The 16,193-nt window shown below is 41.2% G+C and overlaps 1 long non-coding RNA gene across 1 annotated transcript; it reads right to left on the minus strand.

Moving 5' to 3' along the window:
• Window positions 1–13,376: 13,376 nt before the first annotated feature.
• On the minus strand, window positions 13,377–15,572 carry LOC139830834 (uncharacterized). Its single transcript, XR_011744323.1, has 2 exons — window positions 15,495–15,572; window positions 13,377–15,328 (listed from the first exon to the last, which is right to left on the minus strand). It is a non-coding gene; the product is annotated as an uncharacterized lncRNA (long non-coding RNA).
• Window positions 15,573–16,193: the final 621 nt, after the last annotated feature.

Consider the following 16,193-nt stretch of genomic DNA (forward strand, 5'->3'; position numbering starts at 1 on the left):
TATTGTCAAGCAAGAAAATTTTAATATGAGAGTAGAGAATCATTTAATGGAAAATTCTCGAGCTATTAGTGAATTGCATGGTATTGTAGAGAGAACCTCCAATGATGTTAAGATGCTTGTTAAACATTTTCATATGATCCAAACTCAAATTGATCAACTCACTAAAGTGCAAAATGACTTGTTAGGGAATAATTCTAAAGAGAAACATGCTTATGAAGTAACAACTAGAGGTGGTGTCTCTACCCAGGATCCTCTATATCCTGAAGGGCATCCCAAAAGAATTGAACAAGATTCTCAACGCATTGAACCTAGTGCTCATTCTAGGAAGAAAAAGAAGAAACATAAAAATGTTGTAGAATCCTCTGAACCTGTTAATGATCCTAATAGTATTTCTATTTCTGATGCTGAAACTGAAAGTGGTAATGAACATGATAAAGATAATGATAAGAATGATACTCCTGATAAAGAAGAGGTAGAAGAAGAACCTGAAAAGCATGCTAAAAATAAAAAGTATACTAAAGAAGATTTTATTGCTGAGAAACATGGTAATGAAAGAGAACCTTGGGTGCAAAAGCAAATGCCTTTTCCTGCCAAGAAACTAAAATCAAAGGAAGAAGAACACTATAATAAATTTTGCGATTGGATGAAACCTTTATTCCTGCAAATCCCTTTGACTGATGCTATTAAATTGCCTCCTTATTCAAAGTATATGAAAGATATTGTTACTAACAAAAGGAAAATACCCAATGAGGAAATTTCCACTATGCTTGCTAATTACTCTTTCAATGGCAAAATACCAAAGAAGTTGGGCGACCCAGGTATACCTATTATTCCTTGTTCTATTAAGAATAATTATGTTAAAACTGCTCTATGTGACTTGGGAGCCGGTGTTAGTGTTATGCCTTTTTCTCTTTATAAGAGACTTTACTTAGATAAGTTGATACCTACTGATATATCTTTGCAAATGGCTGATAAATCTACTGCTATTCCTACTGGTATATGTGAGAATGTTCCTGTTCAAGTTACTACTAACTGCTTGATATTAACTGATTTTGTTGTGTTGGAAATGCCTGAAGATGATAATATGTCTATTATTCTTGGGAGACCTTTTCTTAACACCGCAGGGGCTGTTATTGATTGCAATAAAGGAAAGGTTACTTTTAATGTTGATGATAAGGAGCATACCGTCTATTTCCCCAAGAAGATTGATAAAGTATGTGGAGTCAATACTATTACTAATGTGAGAAGTATTAAAGTGGGAACTATTGATTGTCCTATATATGAGCCTAAAGAAGAATATCAAACTCTCGTGATTGGATCCATATCAATACAATTCAAGGTAACATGATTGATTTGAGGTTTATTTCTTATGCTATGTAAAATTTATTTGGTGGCAAGACTTGATCAACCTTGTTAACAAATACCTTTTATATGCATAGAGGAGGTAAACAACATCTCTTTCTTCCTCCACTTGCTCTAGTTGCTGTAGCACTTTTTAATTTGCAAAGTTCCTTAGTTATTTGAAGATTTCAAATTTTTTCCTGGCCAGTAATAATAAACTAAATACCCAGAAATGTTCATTTTTCAAAGTTTTCAAAAATTCACAAAAATTATACCATTGGTTCTATTTTTCGACGAGGCACCTGGGAGCACCAGAGGATGACCTGTGGGGCACCAGAGGGTGCCACACCACAGGCCGGCGCAGCCAAGGAGGTGGCCGCGCCACCATGTGGTGTGGGCCCCCCTTTGCCCCACTTTGTCATCTCTTTCTTCCAGCACCTTCTCTCTCCCGAAAAAACTCGTACCAAGTTCCTCTCACTCGCGTTTTTGCTCCAGAGCTCCAGATTTCTCGATCTCTTTGCTCAGCCCAGATTTCCTGCTGAAATTTGGCACATTTGCTCCTTGGTATGTGACTCCTCCAATGATCCAAGTAGAATTTCGTTTGGTTGAGTATATCTTGATTATTTTGCTGCTGTAGGTAACATGTTTAGTGAGCTTGCATGCTTGTTCTAAGTGGTAGAAATTAGTTTTGATGCATGATTAGTACTCTAGCAAGTTCCTATGGTAGTTTTCCTCAATTATATGTCACCAAATCAAATTTTTATATTGTTTGTTGAAATTTCAGAAAATGGAGTGGAGTAGATATCACTTGAACCAGCAAGAATTGGAAGTCCAACAAGTTATGATAGTCAATCGTGAAGAGGGAGTATACCCCTCTTACTACCCGTGCGCGGATTTCATGAGAAGCGCGGGGATATTTGAAGATGTTCAAACTCTAATTTCTCGTGCAGGGCTGAGTGACTTTGTTGAAGGAGAACCAAGACAATATGTTAAATTAACTATGTCTTTTGTGCAGGACTTCAAGTTCAACTGGTCGCGATCTAACCCCACGGTCCAGTATAAAATTTACAATAAAGCTGTCAACTTGCCATTTAGTGCTTTTTGTGCAGCAATTAGAGTGCCGCAATGGGGGTCATGCGAGAAGATAAGGGGATCGCCGCAAGAACTCTCGGATCTATACAAGATGATTTGCGATGGAAGGAGTTTCTCAGGTGACAATGGTAAAATCACTAATATTCAGCTCCCGGCTATCCGCTACTTTGCCTATTTTATTACCAAATGCGTTCTTGCTAAAAGAATTGGTGGTAAACTTTCTATTTCGGATTTGGCTTTTCTAGCTGCGGCACTTCAAGGTAGTAAGACTTATAATTTGGGGGCATTGATAGCTTATAGACTTGCTACTAACCGTGAGAAAGGTGGAATTTGTGGAGGTCTCATCGCCTCTCGTTTACTAGCTTTTCATAATGTAGAACCTCATCATTTTGATATTCCATTCCCCATAGAAAAACTTGACATAGCCTCTATGATTAAACATGAATTTGTTTCTGATTCCTCCAACTTGGGTAACCTGTATTACAAGATGATATTTTATAAGAAAGTTTGGAGAATAACTAAGAAAACTGAGAAATTAGTAAGATTGCTCGCTACTGTTCTGTCTAACCTTGATTCCAGGGGAGATTGGTCGGTCACAGAAGGTGCACTGGATGCACACATAGAGAGAGGAGGCCAACATGCAAGAGACGACATGGAGATCGAGGAACACCTTGACTCATCATCCGATGCAGCAAGTTCCTCGCATCAACATGGTGGATATGCGGAGCCTCCACGCTTTTCTTCTGCACAGGAACTTCACTATGACTACTCCATGTACGATTCGTCGGCATGGAACCCGGACCCTCGATGGGATTGATCTCCACTTAGGCCAAAAGCCTAAGCTTGGGGGGAGGTATACCGGCATCACTCATTCTTTGCATATTATGGTTGCTGGATACTTGTACATACTTGTCTTGTTCGTTTGAGTGGTTTTCTAATGAGAGGAAGATGATATTTGGGGAAGTGCTGCCTGAAAACAGATTCTGGAACGTTACCGTAAAAATTCTCAAAAATATCCAGAGCGTCATTTTGAGCTGCCAATTTTTGTGCAGGTTCCCCAGGTTGTTATCTAACTTTCATTAGTTGAACACTTTTCGATCTGAGCAACGTAAGATTTTTGTAAAAATCGATTTCTGTACTGCTGTCAGGTTTTGGCAGATTTCTGCCACCTCGCTTTTCTGTGTTTCTTCTAGTTTGCTATTTCTTGTTTTCGCTTTATTTCCTTCCCAAAACACAAAAATACCAAAAATATTTCTGTTATTTCTCTTCATCATTTGTTTGCTTTGGTTTCTTGCATTTGTTTCACTTTATTTGCTATTGCTAGTTTGTTATAAGAAAACCCAAAAAGATTTTGCTTTGTTTGTTTGTTTCCTCTTGTTCTTGTTTCAAATTCGAAAACACAAAAAATATTTGTTGTTCTTCTTTGGTTTGTAAAGTTCTTTATGAGTTCAATGGTCTTCGGTGGCTGGAGCGTGGTTTTCATTTCATATTATCCAAGCTACACAAGTGAAAAGGCAATAATGACGATCTACAACAATTGGATTGTGGTGAGAGGCTGGTATGAACTCTATTTGTTTTCATTTTTGTACATATACTCATCCATGTGAGCATGCTTAGTTGGTTCATGTGAGGTATATGTTATTTGAGAAAGTCTAGTAGTTCATGATCTCTCATGTTCAGCACCAATTTATTAATATGAGTAGCATGTCATGGATGTTTGCTTGCATTGTTTTATTCATAAGTAAGTATGGCATTGTGGTATCCTCCTCTGAATAATTCATTCATATCGACTTGGCACATGCTCACGCATGCATATGACTGAACAAAAAGTCAATTAAGCCTCGATGATCTATATTGCTTCAGAGTTCTTGTATCACTTTTATGCCTCCGTTAATTTATTTTGCCGCAAGCATGATTATGACAGTTACTGCTCTCTTGATTTGTCGCTCCCTAGTCCATTGCTAGCCTTCACTTGTACTGAGCAGGAACGCTGCTCGTGCTTCCAACCACCTGAAACCAAGTTGTTCCAAAGTGTCCACCATAAATACCTATGCATGGCATTTCAAACCATTCCAAGTAAATTCTCATGCGCTACCTTTAAAACCTTCAAAATGCTTCTTAATTTGTGTTTACGTTTCATAGCTCATGAGGAAGTATGTGGTGTTTAGCTTTCAACCTTGTCATTTACTTTTGACGGACTCTCATATGGACTAGTGGCACATCCGCTTATCCAATAATTTTGCAAAAAGAGCTGGCAATGGGATTCCCAAATCCCGTATTAATTAACTTAAATAGACACTCCTCCATGGTTTGTGATTGATGGACGGCACCCGAAGATTCGGTTAGCCATGGCTTGTGTAAGCAAAGGTTGGGGGGAGTGTCATCATCATAATAAAACTAAAATAAAAAGGCACTCCTTCATGGTATGAGATTGTTGGCAGGCACCCGAGGATTCGGTTAGCCATGGTTTGTGAAAGAAAGGTTGGAAGGAGTGCCACATAAATATGCAATAATTCATGGGAGCCGCTCTTGAAAGTCCGGTTGGCGAGGTAGTTAGTGTACCCATTACCATTCGTTGACAACAACAAACACCTCTCAAAATAATTTTACTCCTGTCTTTATAAAAATGAAAAGCTCTAGCGCATGTTAATCCCTGCTTCCCTCTGTGAAGGGTCAATCTTTTACTTTTATGTTGTGTCTCCATCCTTTCTTTGAGCACTATCTTGAGAGCACAACTGTCATTCTTAGTATAATATGCTTGTCTCAAAATATGATTGATTGTGGTATAACTTTGATGCATTTATCTTTTGACAATCACTACTTCTAGTCTTTCTATGAACTTCAGAGGTGCCCGGGCATTTATGTTTTGCCAATCAAATACAGGCAAGCGAGATACCACTTTATCATACTCTCTTATGAACATTACAATCCTGCTTATATACATGATTCATGATGCTTATTATTAATTGTTGGTACCTCTCCATGATTGACATGGCTGTTAGATGATCTTATTTGCATGTATCCCGTTATGAATTGCTTAAGTATTAGCCATAGCATGAGTATATATACATCATATGAGCAAATGTGTTCGTTAAAGTTCTTTTATCGCTCAGTTGTTAACTGAATTGCTTGAGGACAAGCAATAAGCTAAGCTTGGGGGGAGTTGATACGTCCAAAACGTATCTACTTTCCCGAACACTTTTGCTATTGTTTTGCCTCTAATTTGTGTATTTTGGATGCAACTAACACGGACTAACGCTGTTTTCAGCAGAACTGCTCTGGTGTCTCGTTTTTGTGCAGAAATCCAACTTTCGGGAAAATCCTCGGAATTTATGCAGAAGGCCCTATTTTCCCAGGAAACTAACGGAGCCAGAAGGACAATTGAGGTGGAGGTCCGAGGGCCCCACACCATAGGGCGGCGCGGCCCAGGGGGGCCCGCGCGGCCCTGTGGTGTGGCCCCCTCGGCCGGCCTTCGACGCCCTCCTTCGGACTACTTATTCGCCTCGACCTAAAAACGCCTGGGGAGAAGTCGAAGTCGCCAGAAACCCTCCAGAACGCCGCCACATCGCGAAACTCCGTCGCGGGAGCCAGAAGTCTCCGTTCTGGCACTCCGCCGGGACGGGGAATTGGAGGAGATCATCACCGCCAACGCCTCTCCATCAACCAGCAATGTTTCCCCCATCCATGTGTGAGTAATTCCCCCGCTGTAGGCTGAAGGGGATGGTAGGGATTGGATGAGATTGGTCATGTAATAGCATAAGATTGTTAGGGCATAGTGCCTAGTGTCCGTAATTGGTACTTTGATGATATTGTTGCAACTTGTTATGCTTAATGCTTGTCACTAGGGCCCGAGTGCCATGATCTCAGATCTGAACATGTTATTGTTTCATCATGATATTCATTGTTTATGGTCTTACCTATAAGTTGTATACACATGTCGCTGTCCGGAACCAATGGCCCCGAAGTGACAGAAATCGGGACAACCGGAGGGGATGGTAGTGATGTGAGGATCACATGTGTTCACGGAGTGTTAATGCTTTGCTCCGGTACTCTATTAAAAGGAGTACCTTAATATCCAGTAGATTCCCTTGAGGCCCGGCTGCCACCGGCTGGTAGGACAAAAGATGTTGTGCAAGTTTCTCATTGCGAGCACGCACGACTATATATGGAACACATGCCTATTGATTGCTTTGTACTTGGACGCCGTTTTATTATTATCTGCAAATGCCCTGCTATGATTGTTACATGAGTTTCTCTCATCCATGCAACGCCCGTTATCCGTCCCCGTGCCTACAGTATTTTAATCCTGCTGTTTACTAAAATCACTACTGCTGTCTTTGTTACTCTGCTGCTGTTATTTCACTACTGCCACTGCTATAAAACTGTTACTACTGATAAACTCTTGCGAGCAAGTCTGTTTCCAGGTGCAGCTGAATTGACAACTCCGCTGTTAAGGCTTCCAAGTGTTCTTTGTCTCCCCTTGTGTCGAATCAATAAATTGGGTTTTACTTCCCTCGAAGACTGTTGCGATCCCCTATACTTGTGGGTCATCAGGAAAGCATCCGGAAGTTCATCCAATCGTATCACAAACCCTCCCCCGAATCCTCTAGCGCACATTCGGCCCCAACTCAAGCCATCCCATGGCATCTGCTCGTTCACCACGACGACACTATATACACGAAGAAAGTGTCAATTCTGTTGAGCATAACATAATCCCTTTTGACGGAAGCGCCAAGATTCTTCGCCGCCGTTCCTGGGATGCCGAAGCTACCGAAGAAGAAAAAACGGCGACAGAGGCCCTCATGTCCCATATTCACGAGCTTCAAAATACCCGAGGCAAGGAACTGTCGGGTATCCAGATCACAGCCTATTTCCTTAGGATTAGAGTGCAGCCTCTACAGGCTCGCAAAAATCCCCTTTGGACTTACGCTGGTGCAAACGATGCCAATAGGCTCTCCAAGGATCTTTCTGTGAAGGACTTGGAAAAGCTTATTCGAAGAATTTCCTCGCTCAGCAAGAAGGATCCTATTCCATCCTCTTGCCGTGTGGAACCATACAGCGCCACCAATCCTCTCCCCCAGGTATTTTGTCTTCTCGACTTTTTGTCTTCCCCGAACTTTTCCTGCTTTTGTCGACTGCTAAATTTTTATTGACACCTCTGTAATTTTTCTTGTCGCTGTTTTTCTGTAGAACCATCCAATTATAGCTTCCCTTCCTCCTCTTCCTGAAGATGGAGAAGTTGAGGAACAGGTTGTTGTCACTGAAGACAACCAAGGTACTTCTCTCCCTGAGAGTGAAGCTGCAGGTTCTCGCAAATCTGCAATTTCCTCTGAAAAAGTTGAATCTGACGCCAGCGAATCAACACAATCCCTTCCTTCTGCTGTTTCCCCGCGGAACAAAAGAAAAAGGCTTGAAGTTATCGACACTGGCACCTCCAAAGCTGCCGAAGAAGTTGCTCCCACTGAAGAAGGGACAACTTTAAATCCTTATGAAGCTGCCCTTATCAGCTCGTAAGTTTCCTTTTACTATTTTGCTCTCGAAATTTTTACTATATTGTCTCTTTATACTGTAACTTGCTTATTTCAGCGATGAAGAGGAAGATAATCCCGCCATTGACGTGACTGCTCGAACAAGCACGTCTTGTACTTTGGTTGTCTCGGAAGCCCAACTTGATGGAGATGAAACTTCGACACCTCAACAAGGTATCGAGCTTACTGCTCCAGCTGCAAGCCCCCGAGTCCCTTCACCGAAGAGAGCAAGGGTTGAGCCAGTCGAAGAACCCACCCCATTGAGTGGTGGTTTCACGACTTCTTCATTAAATGACGTAAGTTTCTTCCCTTCTTTTTTCTTCGCGCCTCTATTTTGGCTTGTAGCTTTCCAACCCCTTCTTTTTTTGCACTATATTTGATTTTTTTCTCTGGTTCTTTTCTCAGCCTTTGATGAACGAATTTTTTCACCTTGGTACCCAATTCGTCGGGTACCGTGATCTTTCGAACTCACTGAAAGGTACTATCTTGCTATCTTTCTCCTGATTGCATCTTCTGTATCATGATTGTTAATATGACAATTTGTTACTGTCAACTGTTTTTCAGCTGACCTTGCAGAAGCCAACAAACGTGCTGATGCTCTTGCTCTAAAATTAGAGCAGAGCGAAAAGGCTCGCAAAAAGGCTGAATCCAGCGCCGCTGTTGTTGAAGATCTTCGAAAAAGACTTCACAACGCGGAAACCTCTCTGAGTGACCACATCACCCAACAAACTGCTCGAGAAAAAGAAATTATCTCTCGCTTATCGTCGCAGAGTCGACGTTTTGTTAGTAAGTACTCCACCTCTCTTTGTTCAGTGGGTATCGTGCTTTTCTTGGTTTTCCTTTTTTGACAAGCTATATTTTTCGCCAATCAGGGAGGACGCGTCAGCCTTATGAACTTGAGCTTCCTGAAAATGACCCCCTTCTCGACGCACTCTCCCTCCTCGAGATTCACGGAGATGAAGCACGCCAAGGCATGGAAGATGCTGACTCAGGCCTAGCGAAGCTATTTCCGTACTTCTTCTCGAAGAAAGAGGAACCAAAGACATTCGGTGAGCTGGCCAAGTGCTTCAATGTTGAAGAGGATCTTGGGCACAATCTTCGACAAGAAGGCTTGAAGGTTGGTGTCGAAGGTACTATTGCGTTGGTTGCTAGCAGCCAGCAAAACATCGACTGGGCCAAGGTTGGCGATGTGCCAAAAATGGAGACGAAGACATGGGTGTCTTTGATCAAGGCCGCCAAGCCCAATTCGAAGAAAATCCTTGCCTTCCTTGGATTCAAACCGACTCCAGCTCCAAGTTCGTCTAAGCCGAAGGTCAAGTAGACCACTTTTATTTTTTGTTTTGCTGTCGTTCTTTTGAAGTTATCGTTGTAGTAGTTTCTGGTGACAACTATCCCACTTGCGTGTTAGGTATTCTCCTTGTAATAGCCATTGTAACTATCTGGTCTTATCAATGGAGAAATATCTTGCCAAATTATTGATGCCGAAATTTTTTCCCTTTTTCCAGTTAATTTTCGATAACTATACCGAAGTACCGCCACCAGCTGTCTTTCCTTCTGCACCTTGCTCGAAAAAATCTCCTGCTGCCGAGTTTACTAAAAATTCTTCGAGTACTACCCATGACGAAGATTTGGACGAACTTTGTCAACAGCTACAGTCGATGAAGAGACAGGCTCTTATGCTAATGGAGCAATCTCGAAAGTCTTTTGAGAGAGAAAAACTTGCGACTCAGCAAGCTCAAAAAGCCATGACTGCTAAGGAAGCCGCTGTTTCTGAAGCTGAAAAGGCAACCACTCGAGAAAATTTGATGCTCGAATTAATGAATGAAGCCAGTGTGGATATGTCAGGTATGTTTTTTTGAATCCAAACTTCTTCTGTCTTCTTGCTGCATCTTCTTTTTCTTTTGAAATTCTTGTGCCTATTCCAAATAGGTTCCTTTCTTGACGCTGCTGCCGAAGAAGAGAGGGTAAACGCAAGGACAAATCTCCTTGTTAACCTTTCTCTTGACCATGGTTCTTTGTTCTGGGCTACCCCGGAGCGGACCCGACAAATTGTCAGGTTTCAAGACCGCGCCTCTGATAACCCACAAGTATAGGGGATCGCAACAGTCTTCGAGGGAAGTAAAACCCAAATTTATTGATTCGACACAAGGGGAGGTAAAGAATACTTATAAGCCTTAACAACTGAGTTGTCAATTCAGCTGCACCTGGAAAAGCACTAGTAACGATCTTGATGTGAAAGCAAGCAGTAATATGAGAGCAGAGTAATAGTAACACGAGCGTAGCGATAATATGAGAGCAATGGCACGAGAAGATAGTTGATACTACTTCCAATGACATAGAGAACAAGTATATGATAATGAGAGATGGACCGGGGTTCCCAGCTATCTTCACTAGTGGTAACTCTCCAATTAACAAGTGTTGGGTGAACAAATTACAGTTGGGCAATTGATAGGATTGAAATAGCATTAAGACAGAACATCAAGATTATTAATTATGTAGGCATGTTTTCCATATATAGTCATACGTGCTCGCAATGAGAAACTTTTACAACATCTTTTGTCCTACCAGCCGGTGGCAGCCGGGCCTCTAGGGAATCTACTGGAAATTAAGGTACTCCTTTTAATAGAGTACCGGAGCAAAGCATTAACACTCCGTGAAAACATGTGATCCTCATACCTAAGCCTTCCCCTCCAGTTGTCCCAATTTCTGTCACTTTGGGGCCTTTGGTTCCGGACATAGACATGTGCATACAACTTGTAGATACAATCTAAGCAATAAGTATAAAGCTTAAATCTAAGATCATGCCACTCGGGCCCTAGTGACAAGCATTAAACACAACAAGATTGCAGCAACAATAACTTCACAAACTTATATAGATAGACTATTCATAATGTAACAATCCATCGGATCCCGACAAACACAACACCGATTACATCAGATGAATCTCAATCATGTAAGGCAGCTCATGAGATCATTGTATTGAAGTACATGGGAGAGAGAGTACCAACTAGCTACAGCTAGAACCCGTAGTCCATGGGGGAACTACTCACGGAGCATGATGGAGGCGGTGGCGTTGATGGAGATGGCTTCCGGGGGCACTTCCCCGTCCCGGCAGGGTGCCGGAATGTAGACTTCGTCCCCGAATTGGAGTTTCGCGATGGTGGCGGCGCCCCTGGAGTCTTTCTGGAGTTTCGTCAATTGGTACTGCGTTTTTAGGTCGAAAGGGCTTAAATAGGCGAAGAGGCGGCGCAGGAGGGGCGACAGGGTGGCCCCACACCAGGCCGGCGCGGCCAGGGTGTGGCCCCCTGGCTCTCCTCCGACTCTCCTTCGGTGTTCTGGATGCTTCCGGGAAAAATAGGATGTTTGGCGTTGATTTTGTCCAATTCCGAGAATATTGCCCGAACAGCCTTTCTGGAACCAAAAACAGCAGAAAACAGGAACTGGCACTGTGGCATCTTGTTAACAGGTTAGTTCTGGAAAACGCATAAAAACATTATAAAGTGCAAGCAAAACATGTAAGTATTGTTATAAAACAAGCATGGAACATCAGAAATTATGGATACGTTGGAGACGTATCAGCATCCCCAAGCTTAGTTCCTACTCGTCCTCGAGTAGGTAAACGATAAAAAGAATAATTTCTATAGTGACATGCTACTTACATAACCTTGATCATACTATTATAAAGCATATGAGATGAATGAAGTGACTCAAGGCAATGATTTATAGTTGCTAACAAATAGATAACATATAGCAAAACTTTTCATGAAGAGTACTTTCAAGACAAGCATCAAAAGTCTTGCATAAGAGTTAACTCATAAAGCAATAAATTCAAAGTAAAGGTATCGAAGCAACACAAAGGAAGATTTAAGTTTCAGCAATTGCTTTCAACTTTCAACATGTATATCTCATGGATAATTGTCAACACAAAGTAATATGATGAATGCAAATAAGCAAATATGTAAGAATCAATGCACAGTTCACACAAGTGTTTGCTTCTAAGATGGAAGGAAGTAGGTAAACTGACTCAACATAAAAGTAAAGGAAAGGCCCTTCGCAGAGGGAAGCAGGGATTAAATCATGTGCTAGAGCTTTTCAGGTTTTGAAATCATATAGAGAGCATAAAAGTAAAGTTTTGAGAGGTGTTTGTTGTTGTCAACGAATGGTAATGGGTACTCCAACTACCTCGTCAACCAGACTTTCAAGAGCGGCTCCCATGAAGGACGTTATTTCTACCAGCAAGGTAGATCATCCCTCTTCTCTTTTGTTTACACACGTATTTTAGTTTCATTATTGATGACACTCCTCCAAACCTTTTCTTACACAAGCCATGGCTAACTGAATCCTCGGGTGCCTTCCAACAATCTCATACCATGGAGGAGTGTCTATTTGCAAAATTAAGTCGCTTACTGATGAATCAGAGCAAAACATGTGAAGAGAATTATTAATGAAGTTTGATTAATCGAGGCTGGGAACCCCGTTGCCAGCTCTTTTTGCAAAATTATTGGATAAGCGGATGTGCCACTAGTCCATTATGAAAGTCTGTCAAGAGTAAATGACAATGTTGAAAGATAAACACCACATACTTCCTCATGAGCTATAAAACATTGACACAAATTGAGAAGCATTTTGAAGGTTTAAAGGTAGAACATGAAGTATTTACTTGGAATGGCAGGAAATACCACATAGTAGGTAGGTATGGTGGACACACATGGCATAGGTTTTGGCTCAAGGTTTTGGATGCACGAGAAGCATTTCCTCTCAGTACAAGGCTTTGGCTAGCAAGGTTGTTTGAAGCAAACACAAGTATGAACCAAGACAAAGAAAACTTACATAAGAACATATTGCAAGCATTATAAAACTCTACACTGTCTTCCTTGTTGCTCAAACACTTTTACCAGAAAATATCTAGACCTTAGAGAGACCAATCATGCAAACCAATTTCAACAAGCTCTACGGTAATTCTCCACTAATAGGTTTAAACTACATGATGCAAGAGATTAATCATGATCTACTTGAAAGCTCAAAACAATTGCCAAGTGTCAAATTATCCAAGACAATATGAGGCATTTTCTTTTTCCAACCAAATAACCATAACAGCTTCCAACTTTTATCATTGAACATTAAAAGTAAAACGAAGAACAAGTGTTCATATGAAAAAGCGGAGCGTGTCTCTCTCCCAAACAAGGATTGCTAGGATCCGATCTTATTCAAACATAAACAAAACAAAAATAAACACACAGACGCTCCAAGTAAAGCACATAAGATGTGACCGAATAAAAATATAGTTTCAATAGAAGAAACCTGATAAGTTGATGAAGAAGGGGATGCCTTGGGCATCCCCAAGCTTAGACGCTTGAGTCTTCTTGAGATATGCAGGGATGAACCACGGGGGCATTGTGGGGACCCCGGACTAGCTGTCCGAAATTCCCTGTTATGTATACAGTTCACGATCCCATGATCAGTGCGCCGTGAACACATAACCGAATTGATATCAAATTACACCATCCATTACAAAGCGGAATAAGAAAATTACAATAAGGTCTCATGACCATTACTTACATAATAGCCTCGAAGGGCCTAGCTAAACATCAGAGTAGCATCATCACTTCAACAGCGCGGAGCCCAAGTCATCTGCCATAAACCCTACAGGCAACTGACTGGGAAGACGTTCCTAGCTCGCATAGACGTCACCGACTTCTTCTTTATCCGTCGTGTTCCTCCAAGTCTGGCCAAGTAAATAGCCAGGGACAAAGCCGTGAGTACATTTGGAATTGTACTCGCAAACCATCAAGAAGGTACTTTGCAAGAGTGCAAGATAACAAGTGCTAATCTAGATGACAAGAGGGAAGAGATAATTTCTCTTGTGGAAATATCAGGTAGAAGAGAAGTAGTTTCTCTTGTGGGTATAGCATGTAGAAGAGAAGTAGTTTCTCTTGTGGATATAGCATCCCGACATCTTAGAAGAAGGGGATACTCAAGGGGTTCTATGACATCTCTATATCTTTGTTGAAGAAGATACTTCAAAAGAGTTCTACAACATAAAACACTAGGGAGGGGGTAACCCAATTTTTTTTCCTTTCCGACCATCTCCATATGGTCAACCAATCCATTCCCGTACCCTTCCGGTACTCCGAAAACAAGTTCCTTTCTTTCATTTTCCAAACAATTTTTTTTGTAAACCAAAAACTCATCAGGCTAAGCAACAGCCATTCCAACCGTCCATGACCGCGGACACGGCTATTCGAATAGATTTGACTCTGCAGAGTTTGCACACTTTCCCCACAAGATCCGCGAGTTTATCATGTGGGCATCATCCCCGCATATCAACTATGCCATGACAAAAACTCGGACATAGCCTTTCGCCTATTCGACTTAGCACGGGATCCTACCCTATGGAGTATGTACCTCCCCGGCACCGTGGCAGCTCACCTCACTTTGAGCGTGGCTCCACCGCCAAGCCAGGAGACCCATAGTGTCTTCCGGACGGGTCAGCCCCGAAGGCCTCCCGTTATACTATTGTCTCCACCAACGACAATCCGGATTCAGGGGTAACCTTACCCTTATATAGTTGTGCGGTGTCCCATGTTAAGAAGAACAAACTACGAGCTAAGCCCCGTCCCACTCCAGGGTAATGTGGTTGCGCGGGTTAATTGTCACGGGTGAATACTTAGGCGCCAAAGTTTTCGAAAACAATATTTTCTTTCCAACCATCTTTGCCAAGAACCTTTCCTTTCATAAACACACACTTGGGTAAGTCCAACTCACCCAAGGTTTTCAAAAATTCTTTTCAACAAGGTATTTTTCCAAGGGGGTTCCCAACCTATAGTTTTATGAAGGAACTAAGAGTCACAATGTCATGATGCTAGCCATCATACCACTAAGGGGATGATAATTGAGGTGTTAAGGGGATCATACATACTTTAGGATAAGCATGTATAGGGACAACATAATTAAGATGATTCAAACACGGGTCATGATGTTAATCATCATACCACTAAGAAGATGACAACATGGATATGGTCAGGGGGGCATACATGCTTAGGGTAAGCATGCATAACATCAACAAGGTGGTTCACATACTTGGGAGCAAGTATACAAAGCATCAACAAGGGGTTCAACATACTTTGGGAATAAGTATGCATAGAGTAGAGGACCAAAAATCACACATGATACAAGGAACCAAGTATATAGTGGAGCAATGAGCACAACAAGAAGGATAAATAGCAAGAGATCAAAAGATGGCTTGCCTTGGCTTATTTGTCCCTGTACTTCTTCAACTCCATCAATATAAGAATTCCAACAACATATATAAATAAAATCCTCGTCCGATTCCACTTCTTCTTCTTCTTCTCCAGAATTGTTCGCATCTATCGCCGGAAAATATAAAAGGAACACAATCAATCACATTGCAACAACAAGACAACATTCAACAATCAACAACTAATCATGCAGCCAAGGTATAACATACTAAGGACCTATAGATACCACAAAACAACTTTAAGAGTTTTATTTTAGAAAACCCCATTTATTTACCTAGTAAAGGTATGAGTGCATCACAACTTAGCAATTGCCTCTCTCGTTTATCACCAGGGTATCAACCAAATATCCCCTGGTAGATAACATCATAAAGATGACAAGTGCATTAGTTTGGCATAAAAAACATTCACATTATAATTTGAAACATTTTTGAAAAAGCGGGCAATCATTCTCCCTATTTCATAAAGCTTACATAACACTACACAAGAATAGGAAGCAAATGATATGCCCCACCATTTGAAAACTTAAGCAAAACAAAAGAGCTAAAGTTAAATTGCAGAGGTTTTGTTTTGCAAGCATAAAACAAAGGTTGCCCATCTCTACTAAAAAGAGTTGGTCAAGGGTTTTAAATAAACCGAAAAGTTTTGCTTCAACAATGCATGTCACACATAAACATTACTAACAGCAACAAATATGTATGAACAGAGAATAAAAATATTTTTCGTAGATGGCCAGTATTAATACAAGACTAACCCAATTGGAATCACCCAAAAAGGTTAATCCTACTATTTTAGGAATTTCTTTGAATCTGACTGTACAGAAAAGAAGATCTGTAAGCCATAAATCGTAGAAAAATCCTAAAAATATGAGGCCACTTGCATTTGAAAGGTAATTAAACAGAGATGCATACACAATTGGATTTGGGTTCAAATTGTTTCTGAAACTCTCACAAATGGATTTACAAGTTTACTGCAT

This window comes from Lolium perenne, chromosome 4 (assembly GCF_019359855.2).
Source record: "Lolium perenne isolate Kyuss_39 chromosome 4, Kyuss_2.0, whole genome shotgun sequence".
Classification (NCBI taxonomy): Eukaryota; Viridiplantae; Streptophyta; class Magnoliopsida; order Poales; family Poaceae; genus Lolium; species Lolium perenne.